General features: G+C 38.2%; 1 non-coding gene across 1 annotated transcript; it reads left to right on the plus strand.

Annotated features, from left to right (window-relative positions):
* The first annotated feature begins 1,633 nt into the window (after nt 1-1,633).
* Nucleotides 1,634-1,751, plus strand: LOC138987354 (small nucleolar RNA SNORA26). Its single transcript, XR_011463838.1, has one exon. It is a non-coding gene; the product is annotated as a small nucleolar RNA SNORA26 (small nucleolar RNA).
* Nucleotides 1,752-17,628: the final 15,877 nt, after the last annotated feature.

Genomic DNA, 17,628 nt, shown 5'->3' on the forward strand with positions numbered 1-17,628 from the left:
TTATTAATGTACCAAATCTTTATGGACCATCTTTTATGTGCCTGGTTACTGAGCTAAGCACTGAGGAGAGAAATGTGCACAGCAGAGGGTCCTTGTCCTCAGAGAGGTTTTCCAAGCAATGCAGACCCAGATTTTGAGAATATATTCACACAAATATATATATATATAAAAGAGATCATAATTATAACTATTTAAATCAACAATCCTTTTCCTCACTCAATAGAAGTGTTTTTTTAAATGTATCAAGATAGTCCAAGAAAAGTAGAGTTGAATCCAGTTGGATGGGAAATTTGCAAGCTGGGATATGGTGGGATTAACTCACAAACTGGAGGACAGAGGAGGAACACTGTCAGACTCTTTGGACTGCAGTGACTTCAGACCATATACTGGCCAGTGGTTCTGAGATATAACTCATAAATCTGTTTCCTGGTGTCTTCTCAAATCTTTGGCACTTGAAAGTTACATGCAGGGATAACACTGCATCTGAGTATCTTTTGCTTTTAAAGTTCTCAAGTCCTAGTCACTAAGATTATTTCTGACTCACCATACAATTCTGTGTCTGTGACTGATGAAGAATAGTCTAACAAAGTTTTTCTGGAAAATTCAGTTTTGTGTATAGGCCATATAGTCAATACTGGGTAAGCATTGTTTATTCTTTTTACCACACAACAGATAATTTATGAAAGCTTAAAGTCTTTATAATTTCATTTTATAGGCAGCTATACTCCCCAGCTTCTTTATATATTTTCTAATATAATATTAAATGTGCTTGATTTTATTTGACATATATTTCAGTTAAAATTTCAAGGTATCTAGAAATTAACTTATGTACACTCCATAATTCTATTATTTTAAAAAATATAACTATTATATTTTTTCCATTCTATATGAAGTAATTAACATTGATGAGACTTCACTAACTTTCACATGCACACTCAGTCCTGTCTGATTTTTTGTGACCCCATGGATTAGCCTGCCAGGCTCCTCTGTCCATGGGATTTTCTAGGCAAGAATACTGGAGTGGATTACCATTTCCTTCTCCAGAGGATCTTCCCAACCCAGGGATCTAACCTGCATATCCTGAGGCTTCTGCACTGGCAAGTGGATTCTTTTCCACTGAGCCACCTGAGAAGCCCTTCCTTAGTCATCTTAATTTAGAGATATTGCTCTCATGATTTCATGAGTGCTTGATTTCACTTTACTGGCTATTTCCTTAAAATCTTGGTTAGAATATAGCAAAAATGTTTGAAAATAGTAAATAAAGTACATGTGTGTGTGGTTGTATGTGTGCATCATTCATAAACAGAACGTTTATTTTAATTAATAAGAATCTAATTGATAGTATGTACAGGCAAACGAAGAAAGTAAGAATCCTAGGCACATGATTAATCGTCAAAGAAATTCACAAAAAGTCAAGTTCCCAGTCCACAGCACTCTTGGTCCTCAAGGCACCAAACCATCTTTCAGCCACCAGGACAGCTCTGAAAATCTGGTCAGCTTTTAATCCTCCCCACTATGACAGTCCTCACATCACTCTAGTTTTCTGCTACCAACACAGCTCAGTTGTCTATTTCCCCTCTAGCTATCAATTAACTAATTTTCTCCATATTTCCATATTCAAATTCTTGATAATGTATGAATCTATGATGCAGTGCCTTAAGAGGCTAACACAGGACAGTAAAGAAAGTCTCCATAAAACCCAGAGAAGAGATTTTAGAACTCCTCTCTGGATCCTGTCTGGAGTCACAACTGAACCAGAAGATTTTAAGTCTTAGCACTTACTAGTATGTGTATAGTTAACACCAAAGTCATTAAACTTGACCTTCGGTTTGACAATAAAAAAAAAAAAAAAATGAATGAATCTAGTGGGACCTACTAATTACCATTAGCCCTTTCCAGGTCATCTTAAAAGTGTTAATCCTGATATAGTCATACATGGCTGATAGGTTACATGGCATGGAACATGGATACCCTGATACTGTGCTGTGTTGTGCTTAGTCACTCAGTCACGTCCAACAATTTTGACCCGATGGACTGCAGCCCACCAGGCTCCTCTGTCCATGGGGACTCTCTGGCAAGAATACTGGAGTGGGTAGCCATGTCCTCCTCCATGGACCCTGATACTACTCAGCTGTAAAAAAAAAAGAATGGAATAATATCACTGGCAGCACCTTGGATGGGCCTAGAGATTATAATACTAAATGAAGCAAGTCAGAAAGACAAATGCCATATGATTTCACTTATATATGGAATCTAAAATATGATACAAATGAACTTACCTATGAAACAGAAACAGACTCACAGACATACAGAACAGACTTGTGGTTAACAAAGGAGAGGAGAGGTGGGGGAGGGATGGATTGGGAGTTTGGGATTAGCACATGTAAACTATTTTTTATACATATATATGTTGCTGCTGTTTAGTCACTCAGTAATGTCTGATTCTTTGTGACCCCATAGACTGCATCCTGCCAGCCTCCAGTGTCCATAGGATTTCCCAGGCAACAATACTGGAGTGAGTAGCCATTTCCTTCTCCAGAAGATCTCAATCCAGGGACTGAAGCCAGGTCACCTGCATTGGCAGGCAGATTCTTTACTGCTGACCTCAGTGATTCATTATAACTGAATCACTTTGCTATATACCAGAAACAAACACAACTTTGTAAACCAATTATATTTTTTTAAAGTATTTTTTAAAAAGAACCTAAGGGCAAATTATTTTATGCTTAAAACTACCAGGTGTTCTTAAATTGATAAAACCCAATATAGACTTCAAATTCCCATTGTGTTTTCTATTCTTATGAAATGAACATTGACCACTCAGTTACCATGAGCTTAATGATTAATACACAGTTTTAATATATGGCTTTTAAATTTAGGAGATATTGAAAGGAGTTTAACAAATATTTGTTAAGAGGGAAGGAAAGATTAGTATTTCCCATGAAGATGATATAGTGTTACAATTTACACAGTTATTAGCACTGGAAAATTAAGCACCTGTTTTGAAGAACACAAAGTACAGAGATCAGGATCCAACAGATGTTGTTTCTATTAATGCACAAATTGCTTGATTATTTCCTAATTCCCTGTTCCACTGCCATGCCTTTTGGCCTGATAACTTCATTGGACATACTAGGAAGGCACAATTTGTCTTTGATTATTTATGACCTTGGGAAAGATGAGCTATAGTGAAGCATGAGCTTCTCACCAAGATTCTTTATTTTGACCCAGATTATCCAGCTGAGACCACTAAAACATAGTGCATTTGGAGAAAGATGTGAGACCACGCAAATTTATGCTGATGCTTTAGTACCCACAGAATAAGATTATATTGTGGTATTTACAATGAGACTCCAATTTATCTTCAACCTTAGGAGCTAGCAACCTGCTTTCAGAAACTTTGAAAGAGTTTTGCAAATACTGGAAGGCTTATATGTATAACACTCTACGAAAGAAAAGATTAAAGAAAGGGTGGGATGAATTGAAAGAGTAGCATGGAAACATATACATTACCATATGTAAAAAAAAATGTGAGAATTTGCTGTGTGATACAGGGAGCTCAACCTAGAATGGTGGGATGGGGTGGGAGGTGGGAGGGAGGTTTACAAGGAGGGTGCATATGTATACCTGTGGCTGATTCATGTTGATATATGGCAGAAACTAGTATACACAAAGCAATTATCCTCCAATAAAACTTTTTTAAAAAGATGGATAAAAGATAAATTATCTAATAGACAGGTGGAGAGATAGAGATGTAGTATGCAAAAATATTATTAAACAAAGCGACCAGAGACAAAACAAATCAATGTTTCAAAAAAAGTAAAACAATAATAGAGTCTATATTCTGAAGTTAATTCAGCCTGTGCCATTATAAGAAATTAGTTGAATACTGTTCATTTGTAGCTTTACGGAGGTATAATTTATGCACAAACAAACTGTACACACTTCATGTAGGCAACTCTTGAATTTGGATATATGCATATTTTTGGTTTTCCAAGATGAATAAGTTGTAGAGATCTGCTATACAACACAGTTAACATACAACTGGTTAACAAACCAGTATCGAACACTGCAAAATACTATTCACTTGTACATTATATGTTGAGACAGGAGAAACTAGGATGAATAGAAACAATCAACTTTATCCAGATTTTTTAATATCATAAGCCTGGAACTGTGTGCCGCACTTCTTAACTTTTAAAAAAGTGTTACTCTAATTTCTTATCATTGGTTTTAGTAGTTTCTTCTTTATTTCAATTTTGCTTGCTAGGCTTTTCAAGAATATTAGATTATTGGGTTCTCAACTCTGAGACAAGTAACAGATTTTTACATTTTTATCAGTTGCCGTTGTCTATTTCCTGAGTCATTAATCTCTTATTTGCTCTGTACTCTTTATCATTTTTGGTGCTGTGCTCATCCTCTGAGTTTGGGGAATGACATTAATTTTGAATTTCCTACACATTTTCCTTTAGTTCATGGTGCTTTCAATATTTTTGTTGCTGTTGTTCATCTTCAAATGCATTGGGTGAATGTTTAATTCAGTTGTTTTAAATTTCATCTGCTTCAATAATAAAATACTTAAAGTTTTGAATTTTCTCTTGAATGGACTTTTAGATGTATTTCATATTTTAATATGAAAATTACATCTTCACTTTCTCTAAATAGTATGAAATTGAGTTTGAACTTTATTTTACATCCAATAGTAATTTAAATGATTGTGCATAATAATTTATTTTAAATGCATTATTGAAATATCTAGCTTTTGGGTATAATTTGTTTAGTTAATTGGGTGCTCTAAAATTATTGTTTCTATCGTTATTTATGTATATCTAACACATTTTTACATGAAATACTGTGAGGAAATGGTTTATGACCATGATATTGTTCTTGTGAACCATGCTTATTCATATAAAATTATCTTGCTTAATGATTTGTCTTGAATTGTTGTTGTTGTTTCATAGCTAAGTCATTTCTGACTCTTCTCCACCCTGTGGACTACAGCATGCCAGGTCTCCCTGTCCTTCACCATCTCCTGGAGTTTGCTCAAATTCATTTCCATTGAGTCAGTGATGCTATCTAACCATCTCATCCTCTGCCCCGCTCTTCTCCTTTTGCCTTCAATCCTTCCCAGCATCAGAGTCTTTTACAATTAGTCACTCTTCGCATGACCAAAGTATTGGGGCTTCAGCATCACTCCTTCCAATGAATACTCAGGGTTGATTTCCCTTAGGGTTGACTGGTTTGATCTCCTTGCTGTCCAAGGAACTCTCGAGTCTTCTCCAGCACCACAGTTCTAAAGCATCAGTTCTTCAGTATGCGGCCTTCTTTATGGTCCAGCTCTCATACCCCTACATAACTACTGGAAAAATCATAACTTTGACTAGATGGACCTTTGTCAGCCAAGTGATGCTTCTTTTTTTTAATACACTGTCTAGGTTGATTATAGCTTTTCTTCCAAGGAGCAAGTCGTCTTTCACTTTCGTGGCTGTAGTCACCATTCACAGTGACTTTGGAGCCCAAGAAAATAAAATCTGCCACTGTTTACACTTTTTCCCCATCTATTTGCCATGAAATGATAGGACCAGATGCCATGATCTTAGTTATTTTAATGTTGAGTTTTAAGCCAGCTTTGTCACTCTCCTTTTTCAACCTCATCAAGAGGCTCTTTAGTTCTTCATTCCCTGTCATTAGAATGGTATCATCTGCATATCTGAGGTTGCTGATATTTCTCCCTGCAGTCTTGATTCCAGCTTGTAATTCACTTTAGTGAGTGTGAAATGATGTCTTATTGTGGTTTCACAATGTTTTAATTACCCTAATGTAATAAATTTAATGATTTCTGCTTTAGCAAGTATCTCTTCCTGTTTTTTGAAGCAATCAAGCTAATTTATTTATTTTTAAATGACCTTTATATTAATATTTTCAGGTTGAAAACAATTGTAATTTTCACTGGTACTGTGCTATTTTTAGTGATTAATTTAGGGAAGTTTTATATACTTACAATTTTTGAAGATTCTTTTGTGTCTCTTAATAAGATTTTGTATTTTTCATTTAGATCCTGGACATTTTTATTATGCTTATCCCTAGAAATATGACACCCACTGGTTTGGCTACCACACAGAAAAGCTATTACAGATACGTAATTTTATTTTGGAGAAGGCAATGGCACCCCACTCCAGTACTGTTGCCCGAAAAATCCCATGGGCTGAGGAGCCTGGTAGGCTGCAGTCCACGGGGTTGCTAAGAGTCAGACACGACTGAGCGACTTCACTTTCACTTTCCACTTTCATGTATTGGAGAAGGAAATGGCAACCCACTCCAGTGTTCTTACCTGGAGAATCCCATGGACGGAGAAGCCTGTTAGGCTGTAGTCCATGGGGTCGCACAGAGTCGGACACAACTGAAGCGACTTGGCAGCAGCAATTTTATTTTGTTAATTGGTAAACCAAAGACTGAATCCAGACTAAAAGCAAGATATTTTATTTTGAATTTTTTGTTTCAAAAACTTTAATTATTCCAGGTCCTTTTGAAAAATTAAAAGATCTAGCCTCTTCCCAGAAGTTACCAGCTGGCTGGAGTTTAGGTGCACTGTTTCCTTTACATGGGAAATGCTCTTTATAGTTCACTTTCATCTCCACTACTCCTTGTTTTATTCCAAAACTAAGGCTGAGTAAGAATGAATAAACATGTGTTCTTAAGCTGTTGTTGATATAGTTTTTCCAATAAAGAGCTAGCAAAATAGAACATTTCCTATAAATGTGTCTTGGTTGAGTTTCTCAGAAAGCATAGCCTGTGACAAGGACTTTGAAGGTGGAGAGTTTACTTGGGAAGGAATGAAGGAAGCCAGAATGAGGGAGCAGGAAGATTAAGAAAGGGAGAGAGAGAAAAACAAGGGAATATATTTTACTGAACTGGTTAGTGCGGTAAACAATGGAGGCACAATCCCCCCAAGGACCTCTGAGAACTGTATAGATGTCACCTCAGAAAAAGAAAAAAGAAAGTGAAAATGTGAGTCTCTCAGTCATGTCTGACTCTTTGCAACCCCATGGGCTATAGCCCAGCAGTCTCCTCTGTCCATGGGACTCTCCAGGCAGAATACTGAAATGTGCTGCCATTTCCTTCTCCAAGGGATCTTTCCAACTCAGGGATTGAACCCTGGTATCCCACATTGCAGGCAGTTTCTTTACCATCTGAATCATTCCTTCAAATAATGAGAGGCTACTCATCCATTGCTTTCCCCATTCTACATTAGTTGAGAGCTGCAGCAGGGACACTTCATCCCACCCCCACCAGGGGCAGAATCAGCTCTGCTGGCTTTGGGGAAAACCCCTAGGCAGAAAAATTGACCAATACTGCTGGTGCTTGAGGCACAAAGCAGGAAAGTATCTATCACAGTCACATCCAAAATCAAAGCTTGAAGAGGATGTGGCTGGGGAAACCCAGTAGCATCCACAAAACCATTTTCCTGTCAAAAGTAGGAAAATCAAGATAAAACCAAATGAATGTATGTCTGAATAAAGTATCTCAGTGTCAAAAAAGATACAGCTTAAGACTCCACTGTGAAATAAACCATAGTGACAACTACAGCTGTGGTAAAAAAATATGCACATTACATAAGTTCATGTATAAGAAAAAAGACTGAAATTTCTACTGAGCTTTTTTTAATGCAAATAAAATATATGACATTGCTATATTTTTTTAAAAATGATGAATTAGGTGAAAAGTTGCCTAAGCATCAGAATCTCTTTACAGATCGCAAATTTATAAGAGTGGCCATGAAGTACAGAAGAAATTGGGTATCCTGAATGAAGATATGAATTCACAAATTTAGTCCCAATGGAAACATGAGATCAGATTGTTGAAAGTAAGGTGGATAAACCACAAAACATCTTTCATTTCATGCTTTTTAAAAGGTAGTAAATCATTTGTGTCTTCCAACACAGTTAATGAGTACTTAGTTACACATCAAAATACCTGAAAATCTATAGTTATTTGCAGTGTCAATGTGTATTTTGGCAAGACTGAAGGTATTTAGGGCATATTGCTCAAGACAGATATAATACACAAAGAAGGCTTATATCTGTGTTGAGAAAATTCCGAATACCTCAGTATAATCTGCTCAGAAGTAGTATGTGTGCTATGTGCTTAGTCGCTCAGCTGTGTTCTACTCTGCAACTCCATGGACTGTAGCCGCCAGGCTCCTCTCTCCATTGGATTTGGAGCAATGGTACAGGGAGGGAGGAGGGAGGGGGGTTCGGGATGGGGAACACGTGTATACCTGTGGCAGATTCATATTGATGTATGGCAAAACCAATACAATATTGTAAAGTAATTAACCTCCAATGAAAATAAATAAATTTATATTTAAAAAAAAAAAAAAAAAAGAATACTGGAGTGAGTTGCCATTTCCTCCTCCAGGGGATCTTCCCAACCCAGCAATCAAACTCACATTTCCTGCATTGCAGGTGGATTTTTTTACCTGCTGAGCCAAAGTAATATACATAATTAAGAGTGATATTCCTTTAATAACTGAGGTTAACATTAGGCTTCTTAGAATATAAAATAGATAACAATTATCTACTAGGCAGTGCTAGACACTGTAATGAGCTATGTGTGTGCATACATATACTTTCAGTTCAGTTCAGATCAGTTCAGTCGCTCAGTCGTGTCTGACTCTTTGTGACCCCATGAATCACAGCACACCAGGCCTCCCTGTCCATCACCAACTCCCGGATTTCACTCAAACTCACGTCCATCAAGTCCATGATGCCATCCAGCCATCTCATCCCGTCGTCCCCTTCTCCTCCTGCCCCCAATCCCTCCCAGCATCAGAGTCTTTTCCAATGAGTCAACTCTTCGAATGAAGTGGCCACAGTACTGGAGTTTCAGCTTTAGCATCATTTCTTTCAAAGAACACCCAGGACTGATCTCCTTTAGAATGCACTGGTGGATCTCCCTGCAGTCCAAGGGACTCTCAAGAGTCTTCTCCAACACCACAGTTCAAAAGCATCAATTCTTCGGCACTCAGCTTTCTTTATAGTCCAATTCTCACATCCATACATGACCACTGCAAAAACCATAGCCTTGACTAGATGGACCTTTGTTGGCAAAGTAATGTCTCTGCTTTTTAATATGCTTTCTAGGTTGGTCATAGGTACCTATCCCCATTGGGTTTTCTACATTAAAAAGTTTATTTAATTTATACTTTTTAATGTAGAAAACCCAGTGGGGGTAGGTACCATTACTACACCAATTTTATAGATGAGGAAAATGAGGAAAAGGGAAATTAAGTAGCTTGCCCAAGGTTACACAGTATATCAGTGAGGGTTCTCCAGAAGAACACAACAAATAAGATTTATTTTAGGAAACTGTCTCAAACAATTGTGGAGGCTGACAACTCTGAAATATATACAGCAGGCTGGCAGACTGGAAACTCAGGCAAGAGTTGCTTCTGCAGTTTTGAGTTTGAAATCTGTAAGGGCAGGTCATCAGACTGGAAACTCAGGCAAGATCTTTATATTACAGTCTTGAGGTAGAATTCTTTCTTTCCCAAGGAAACTTCAGTCTTTTGCTCTTCAATTAGATGTGGTTCAACCACCTTATCAAGAGTAATATCTTTTAACTTAGCTGATTTTAGATATTAATCATATTTATAAAACACCTCCATTGTCATTTTAATGTCAGTATTGTATTATGCTAATGACTGATGACTGGAATCAGAGACAGAAATGAAAAATAACTACCTTTACTTTTTACATCCATGAATTGTTTCCTCAGTCAATTGTAATTCTCTCTACAATTCAGGAGAAGGAAATGGCAACCCACTCCAGTATTCTTGCCTGGAGAATCCCATGGACAGAGGAGCCTGATGGGCTACAGTCCATGGGGTTGCAAAGAGTCAGACACGACTGAGTGACTAACACACACGCTACAATTCCACTGAGAGGCACTTGGAATAGTAATGGGAACAGAGTGGACAGAGCGTCTAAAGGAATATTCTCATTATAGTATATATCTTATTCAGCCATTAGTGAGAGACATGCCAGTACATTAGACCTTTAAGAGTCGTTATTGTTCAGTCACTAAGTCATATCTGGCTCTTTGCCATTCCATGGACTTCAGGACACCAGACTTCCCTGTCCTTCATTATCTCCCTGAGTTTGCTCAAATTCATATCCATTGAGTCAGTGATGCTATCTAACCATCTCATCCTCTGCTCCCCTCTTCTCCTCTTGCCCTCAAACTTTCCCAGCATCAGGATCTTTTCCAGTGAGTCAGCTCTTCGCATCAGGTGACAAAAGTATTAGAGCTTTAGCTTTAGCATCAGTCTTTAAAATGAATATTCAGGGTTGATTTCCTTTAGGACTGACTGGTTTGATCTCCATGCAGTCCAAGGAACTATCAAGAGTCTTCTCCAGCATTGCAGTTTGAAAGGATCACTCCGCCTTCTTTATAGTCCAACTCTCACATCTGTACATGACTACTGGAAAAACCAAACCTTTGACTAGATGGACCTTTGTCAGCAAAGTGATGTCTTTGCTTTCTAATGCACTGTCTAGTTTTGACACAGCTTTTCTTCCAAGGAGCAAGAACCTTTTAATCCCATGGCTGCAGTCACTGTCTACAGTGATTTTGGAGACCCAAAAAATAACCTGTCACTGTTTCCAATTTTTCTCAGTCTATAGTCCATGAAGTGATGGGACTGGATGCCATGATCTCAGGTTTTGAATGCTGAGTTTTAAGCCAACTTTTTCACTTAAGAGTGCTCACTGCCAAATGCCTTACATGCATTGTATTAAAACATTTCAAATATGTCTCCTTCTCCAGATCTGTAATTACTTCATTCTCTCTCATGTTTCTGCTGTTGAAGCTCAATGTTCAATGGAATTTAAAACCTGTCATTAGCTGTATCCTAAAGGGTCTAAATAAAATAGAAAGTGAAAGTGAAGTAGCTCAGTCGTGTCCAACTCTTTGCGACCCCATGGACTGAAGCCTACCAGGCTTGTCCGTCCATGGGATTTTCCAGGCAAGAGTACTGGAGTGGGTTGCCATTTCCTTCTCCAGGGGATCTTCCTGACCCAGGGATCATACCCTGATCTCCCCCACTGCAGGCAGACGCTTTGCCCTCTGAGCCACCAGGGAAATAAAATAGAGTAATATGCTATTAGATTCATTATGGGAATGAAAGGGCTTCCCTTGTGGCCTATCTGGTAAAGAATCCGCCTGCAATGTGGGAGACTTGGGTTTGATCCCTGGGTTGGGAAGATCTCTTGGAGAAGGGAAAGGCTACACACTGGAGAATTCCATAGACTGTATAGTCCATGGGGTGGCAAAGAGTCAGACAGGACTGAACAACTTTCACTTCACTTCACTTCTTAGTCAATTGCTTCAAAATCAATGGGCAGTGCTTACTAAAAGAGTATACTGCCCCAGATTCCTTCCAGCTGATGAGAGACCTATAACTAAATTCTGGTCCTAAATATCAGCAGAAGTGTTTTGTAGGACTTGAGAACAACTGGTTGAAAGGTGTTACTAAAGTTAGTTGGAGTTCATTATTTTCCCTTACACTATTCTTCCTTCTGCAACTCAGACAAGATAACTGAAGCTCTTCCTGCCATTTTGGATTGTGTGGTGACCTGAAAAAGGAAACCACACCCTTACATGGTAGAATACAGAATCAGAGTTTGGCTGCCTAATGAAGCTCTGTGACTGGCATACTAACCTCTGGATTTCATAGTTCTTTCTCTCTTTGCATGCCCTCCAGTCTTCTACTATTGCCACATGATAGGCTACAGTAGTAGAGAAACCCATGAATGCAGCCCATTGATGTCAGCCTACTGAAGCATAGATTACGGTAGAGAAAGAGAGAAAAGTACTCATCATTCCAAGGTGTGAAATTATGATACAAATGTGAAACACTGATCTCAGAGAAGTTAAGGAAACTCCCAAATTACAAAGATTATAAATGGTAAGGTCTGGTCTTAAACTCATACTTTTATCCTTTCTATGCTAGCATTAGGATTAATTAACACAGGATGAGAAAGAACAGGTCTAGACAAGCATGCAGTCAACATGGACAATAGTGGATAAATTATATAGAGTGACGAAAAGAAAAGGAGGGTTGGAGGTGAGTTCCAGAAGAGACAAGGTAAATAAAAGATCGCCTCTTAGACAAATTAAGAGTCATTACATCACATTGAAATAATCCCCCTCTGATTGAAAGAACAGTAAGCAGAATTTACAAGCAACTGTCATCGTGTAATACAGCTAAGATGGAGTGTACAGAGTCTGAAGATTACCTTTACTCAGAAGATCTTAAGACAGATTCTCACTGACTGTGGTCAGCATAGTCTTTTAGAATGACTGTTGCTTCTGTAGACTTTGGACGACATGACCAATACTATGCCTTCACTTTTGTATCCTCATTATCTAATGCAGGTCTAGACACATGTTAGGTGCTCAATAAAACTTGCAGACTAAATTAACACAGACACTTTGATGGTTAGTGTCATGCCCTCTGTAGGGGAAAAAAAAAAATGGCTAGATTGGACCCAAATTCTACAATTTAAGTTATCTGGAACAACTTTCTTAACTTTTACACTTATTAATCAGCAAATTGAGGAAAATGACATCTTCCTCAGATAGTTGTTTGGAATAATAAGTGAACACAAGTAAAACAATGCCTGGAATGTAATAAGCATTCAGTGTGTGTTAACTCTAATTCTTGCATGTTTTAAAATATCTTTTCTTTGTTATGTTCCTTTGATTAAAATAATTTTTAGCCTAGTTGAATATGAGTGTTTGGGAAAAATAAGAGAATGAGAGAAAACATTTATGTGAGAGAGGAAAACTTGTGAGATAGTCATTGGAGAGAATGGGTTAGGACTCAATGTCAGAGAAACTGTGAGCTCATGGTGTTGAATATTTGGTTGATGCTAGTGATCAGTAGTCTGTGGCCCCAGTAAGCTGTGCAAATGTGGTATTCCTCCAGCAATGTTCCACTGCTTAAGTACAGATGCAAGGACAGTATGCAATTTGGTTTATTCAATTTTGCCAATCAGATGAGTTAAATAAAAGAAAGGAGTAAGGAATTGGGAGAACCTGAACAAATGATAAAGCATGACAACTAGTGAGGTTATGACCAGAATTCCTAAGATTTCAGAGGTGATTCTGTTTTCACATGATTTATATCTCAGAGGCAACTACAGTATTGGACAGTGAAGTACAGTGGTAGAAAAGACCATTAAAGAAATGGAGAGCAATATCTGAGAGACCAAGATGTTGGTTAAACCATGGAAAATATCATGGTCAATGTGGTAATGTTTCCACTATGTAATAATAATGTTTCTACCAAAAGACCTACATTGATTCCAGGAGTGGGTGAAGGTGGCATAACAGGATGTTATAGGCCCTAAAAAGCTGTGGACTTTATAAGAGAAAGGGCTAAGAAACACAGACATCCTTACATCAGCTTCTATATCTAACCATCTGTATTTAAAATAAGAACTTCACACAGATACCTCCAATTCCAACCCATTAACTTAGGGATTATTTTACCCTTGTCCTTTTTCATATTTATAAATCCCTTTTCTGACAGTGAAAAACCTGACTCCCGTGATCCATGGCCTACTTACTTATTTACCTAATCCGCATTGTATGTACTAACTCCTAGTCAAGTGAGGTGAAATCTTAGCCCAGGACTCCCAGCTGTCCCTCACTTCCTGATGGAGGGGGGCGGGGAGCTACTGGTTAAGACAGTTCAGGGATAGGAAAGAAGGTAGAAGAATAATGTCCAGTTACAAAGCATGGCTTCTAGGAGTGCACTACAAGTACTGAGCCCATGCTCTAAAGGCTTCGAACCATAACTACTGAAGCCTGCACACTCTGGGGCCACAACCAATGAGCCCCTGTGCTGCAATTACCAAAGCCCATGCACCCTAGCACCAGCAGGCTACAACTACTGAACCCGCATGCTGCAACTACTGAAGCCTCTGTGCCTAAGGCCTGTGCCCCTCAACAAGAGGCGCCACCACAATGAGAAGCCCGTGTACCACTACTAGAGAGCAGCCTTCACAACTAGAGAAAAGCCCACGCAGCAACAAATACCCAGTGCAACCAAAAATAAATAATTTTTTTTAATTAAGTGAATTTAAAAGAAAGTGTGGCTTGGTGCTTGCTGCTCTCCTGCTCTTGTGCAGAAAGTACTATCTGAGAATTTTGTCTAGAACCAAAATCTCTGCCTCTCCTCAAGCCCATCCCAATGTGAAGGGCTTGATCCCCACGGCAAGGGAAGAAAATATTTTCAGTTAGGTAAAGTTGGCCCCTTGAAGTCCTTCAAATGTACTGCACTGACCTCTCCACGTCATAATTATTAATACTACTCAGTTAGAGATCTTCAACTTAGTAATTAGCACTGCTGTTGTTGACTGAGACTAAATTAACTTTCAAAACTATAAATGAGGGTTTGCAAAACTAATATATTTCTTCCCCATCCTTCCCAGCTGCTCTGCTTTAGTGCTATGAAGTTTAGGCAGTGGCTGAGTGTCTCTGACCAATAGCTCCTGCCGAGTACCCACTCCTGCATGGCTCCAGCTCTCTTGAACTCAGGTGACATTCATTCCCCTTGTTCCTTCAAGCCTCCATGAGTCATAACCTTTTGCCACTGTTGCTGGGCTCCAGGTACTTCAGTATCATTTGTTGGCTCTCTTAACCCTGTCCTCACCTGTGTTAAAGTCTTTTAAGCAGATTCACTAAGTGGAATTCTATTTTCCACCAAGATTCTCACTGATAAAAGATTGAAAAATGAGTGCAAATTGCTTCCTAGAGTGCCTTAACACACACCATGTAGCTATTAACAATAGCTCTTATAACTGGGTTATTATATCGCTTCTCCAAAGTGTTCAACAAAGCCAAATATGTATCCAGAGATAGGCTTTGAAACATCATTTCCTTCTCATGTATTTGAAATACACTTGATATCTCAAAAGTATTTAGGTACAACACTAGTATTTCATGGGCATCAGCAGCTTTTAATCACACTTTTAAACATACATCTGCTGCTGCTAAGTCGCTTTAGTCGTGTCTGACTCTGTGCGACCCCATAGACGGCAGCCCACCAGGCCCCACCGTCCCTGGGATTCTCCAGGCAAGAACACTGGAGTGGGTTGCCATTTCCTCCTCCAATGCATGAAAGTGAAAAGTGAAAGTGAAGTCGCCCAGTCATGTCCGACTCTTAGCGACCCCATGGACTGCAGCCTACTAGGCTCCTCTTTCCATGGGATTCTCCAGGCAAGAGTACTGGAGTGGGGTGCCATTGCCTTCTCCAAAACATACATCTAGGCCATCTTAAAAAGACTATTTTTATATATCACTTTAGCATGGGTATACATATTATTTATAAAAGCTTTCAGGATAAGAATAAGGATTAGATACCATTTATTCTATTGGAATATAAAAAGTTGAATGACATTTATTGGAACATTAGTTATGAACCTTACAAAATAAAACACATCCTCCCAAATATTTACAGCTTCCCAATAACCAAGTGTCCTAATTTGCAAAAATTTACAAACCTTAAGAATATGAGTTAGTAGAAAAAGCCACTGCATGACTTCTAGCCACATATAATAATAAAGCCACATATAATAATAAAGCCACATAATAATCCCACATATCCATCCAGTACTTCTAACATACAAACTGAAAGTCAGTTCCCATGTACTTTAACTGATCATGGTACATTTTATGTTTCTCTTACTCTACCCCATACTCTTGAGAGTCCCTTGGACAGCAAGGAGATCAAACCAGTCAATCCTAAAGGAAATCAACCCTGATTATTCATTGGAAGAACTGATGCTGAAGCTGAAGCTCCAATACTTTGGCCACCTGAGGCGAACAGTTGACTAACTGGAAAAGACCCCAATGCTGGGAAAGATTGAAGGCAGGAGGAGAAGGGGATGACAGAGGATGAGATGACTGGATGGCATCACTGACTCGATGGACGTGAGTCTGAGTGAACTCCGGGAGTTGGTGATGGACAGGGAGGCCTGGCGTGCTGCGATTCATAGGGTCTCAGGGAGTCGGACACGACTGAGTGACTGATCTGATCTGATGTGAGCAGAGTAAAAAGTCATTGAAAAACACGATTCCTGTTCCATGTTATTCTTGTCTCCATTAATAGACAATAGATACTAATGTCTACGTTACAGTAAATAATAAAAGGCTATCTGTATTTACTGTCTAAAAAGCACTTTGAACCAAATGAATTTAATGTCGCTTATTCATTGTTAAATTTTAAGCTAGCTCTTTTAGCAGTATTTAACACAATCTTAATTGACGCAAAAGTCCACTCACAAAGAATTAATCTAGGATAGTTTCTCCTATGAATCAGATAGAACCAATAATACATAAAGTAGAAAGTGTTAGTCGCTCAGTCACATCTGACTTTCTGTGACCCCATGGACTGTAGCCCACATGACTCATCTGTCCATGGAATTCTCCAGCAAGAATACTGAGTTGGGTAGCCATTCCCTTCTCCAGGGGATCTTCCCAACCCAGGGATTGAACCTGGGTCTCCCACATTGCAGTCAGATTCTATACCATCTGAGCCACCAGGTCACTCCTAAAATTACATTTTTTAAAATCGTTCACATTGGCCTTCAAACAATGTTCTTATAAACTATGTGGAATTATTTCAAAGTACAAACCTTAGTTTAAAATACATTTATATTTATTGCTTAATATTTGCCTTTAAAAGCTTAAGATTTTATTTTGGCAAAATAAACATTTTAAAAGCTGTTTCACATGTGAAATTCTCTGTAATGTATAATTTAATAAAATGATCAACATACATGTGTTTCTACGTTTTTTTTATAACAAGCTCTAAAAACCTGGCAAATTGTATTTAATTTTGTTTGTTTTGTTCTGAAAATTTTTTATTCTCCAGTAGCCAACAAGGGAATGCAGAAATGTCTCCAATAGATAAAACTCAGGATTCTTTCTATTCTTTACAATATATATGGTATATGTGGTAAATCTATTATTCTTGGTATGACAACCACTATGCTAGCATTTTTTAACATTTCACTAGCTGAATGATTTGTTTATTTAACTAATATGTGGGGTGGGGGGGAATACTACAAAAATGCAGCATTGAAATCTCTAAACTCTTCCTCTTTCCCAGATTTGGAATGCTTATTAAAATTCTTCAAAGAAAGTGAATTATTTCATTAAAACATGATGTACAGCAGGCCTTTCCTGAGGTTTACAAAAGTTTGCAAGGCTGTGCGTAGCCTATTACCATTTTGTAAGTGGCTGGATGTTCTCTAAAATCAAAACAGAGGGAGACAAGACAGTAATTGGTCTTGTCATCAAACAATAAAACAAATTAGCTTTTTGTTGGCTTTTTCTCCCCTTTAAAGTTTCCTTAAATTTCAAAGTCAAAGAAAATAAAATCTCTCTGGCCATCAAACAAGCAGCCTGTTAAGAAAAACAACTTCTGATGACAGCAAAATGCTAAATAAAGCTCTTTCAATTTGGAGAAGCCTCTTCTCTGTCTCAGGGTAGGACTTCGCTAAAACCATTCCTGATCAAAGGATATCAGTTATGTTTTTAAAGATATTTACAGAA

This window comes from Bos mutus, chromosome 3 (genome assembly GCF_027580195.1).
Source record: "Bos mutus isolate GX-2022 chromosome 3, NWIPB_WYAK_1.1, whole genome shotgun sequence".
In the NCBI taxonomy this organism is placed as follows: domain Eukaryota; kingdom Metazoa; phylum Chordata; class Mammalia; order Artiodactyla; family Bovidae; genus Bos; species Bos mutus.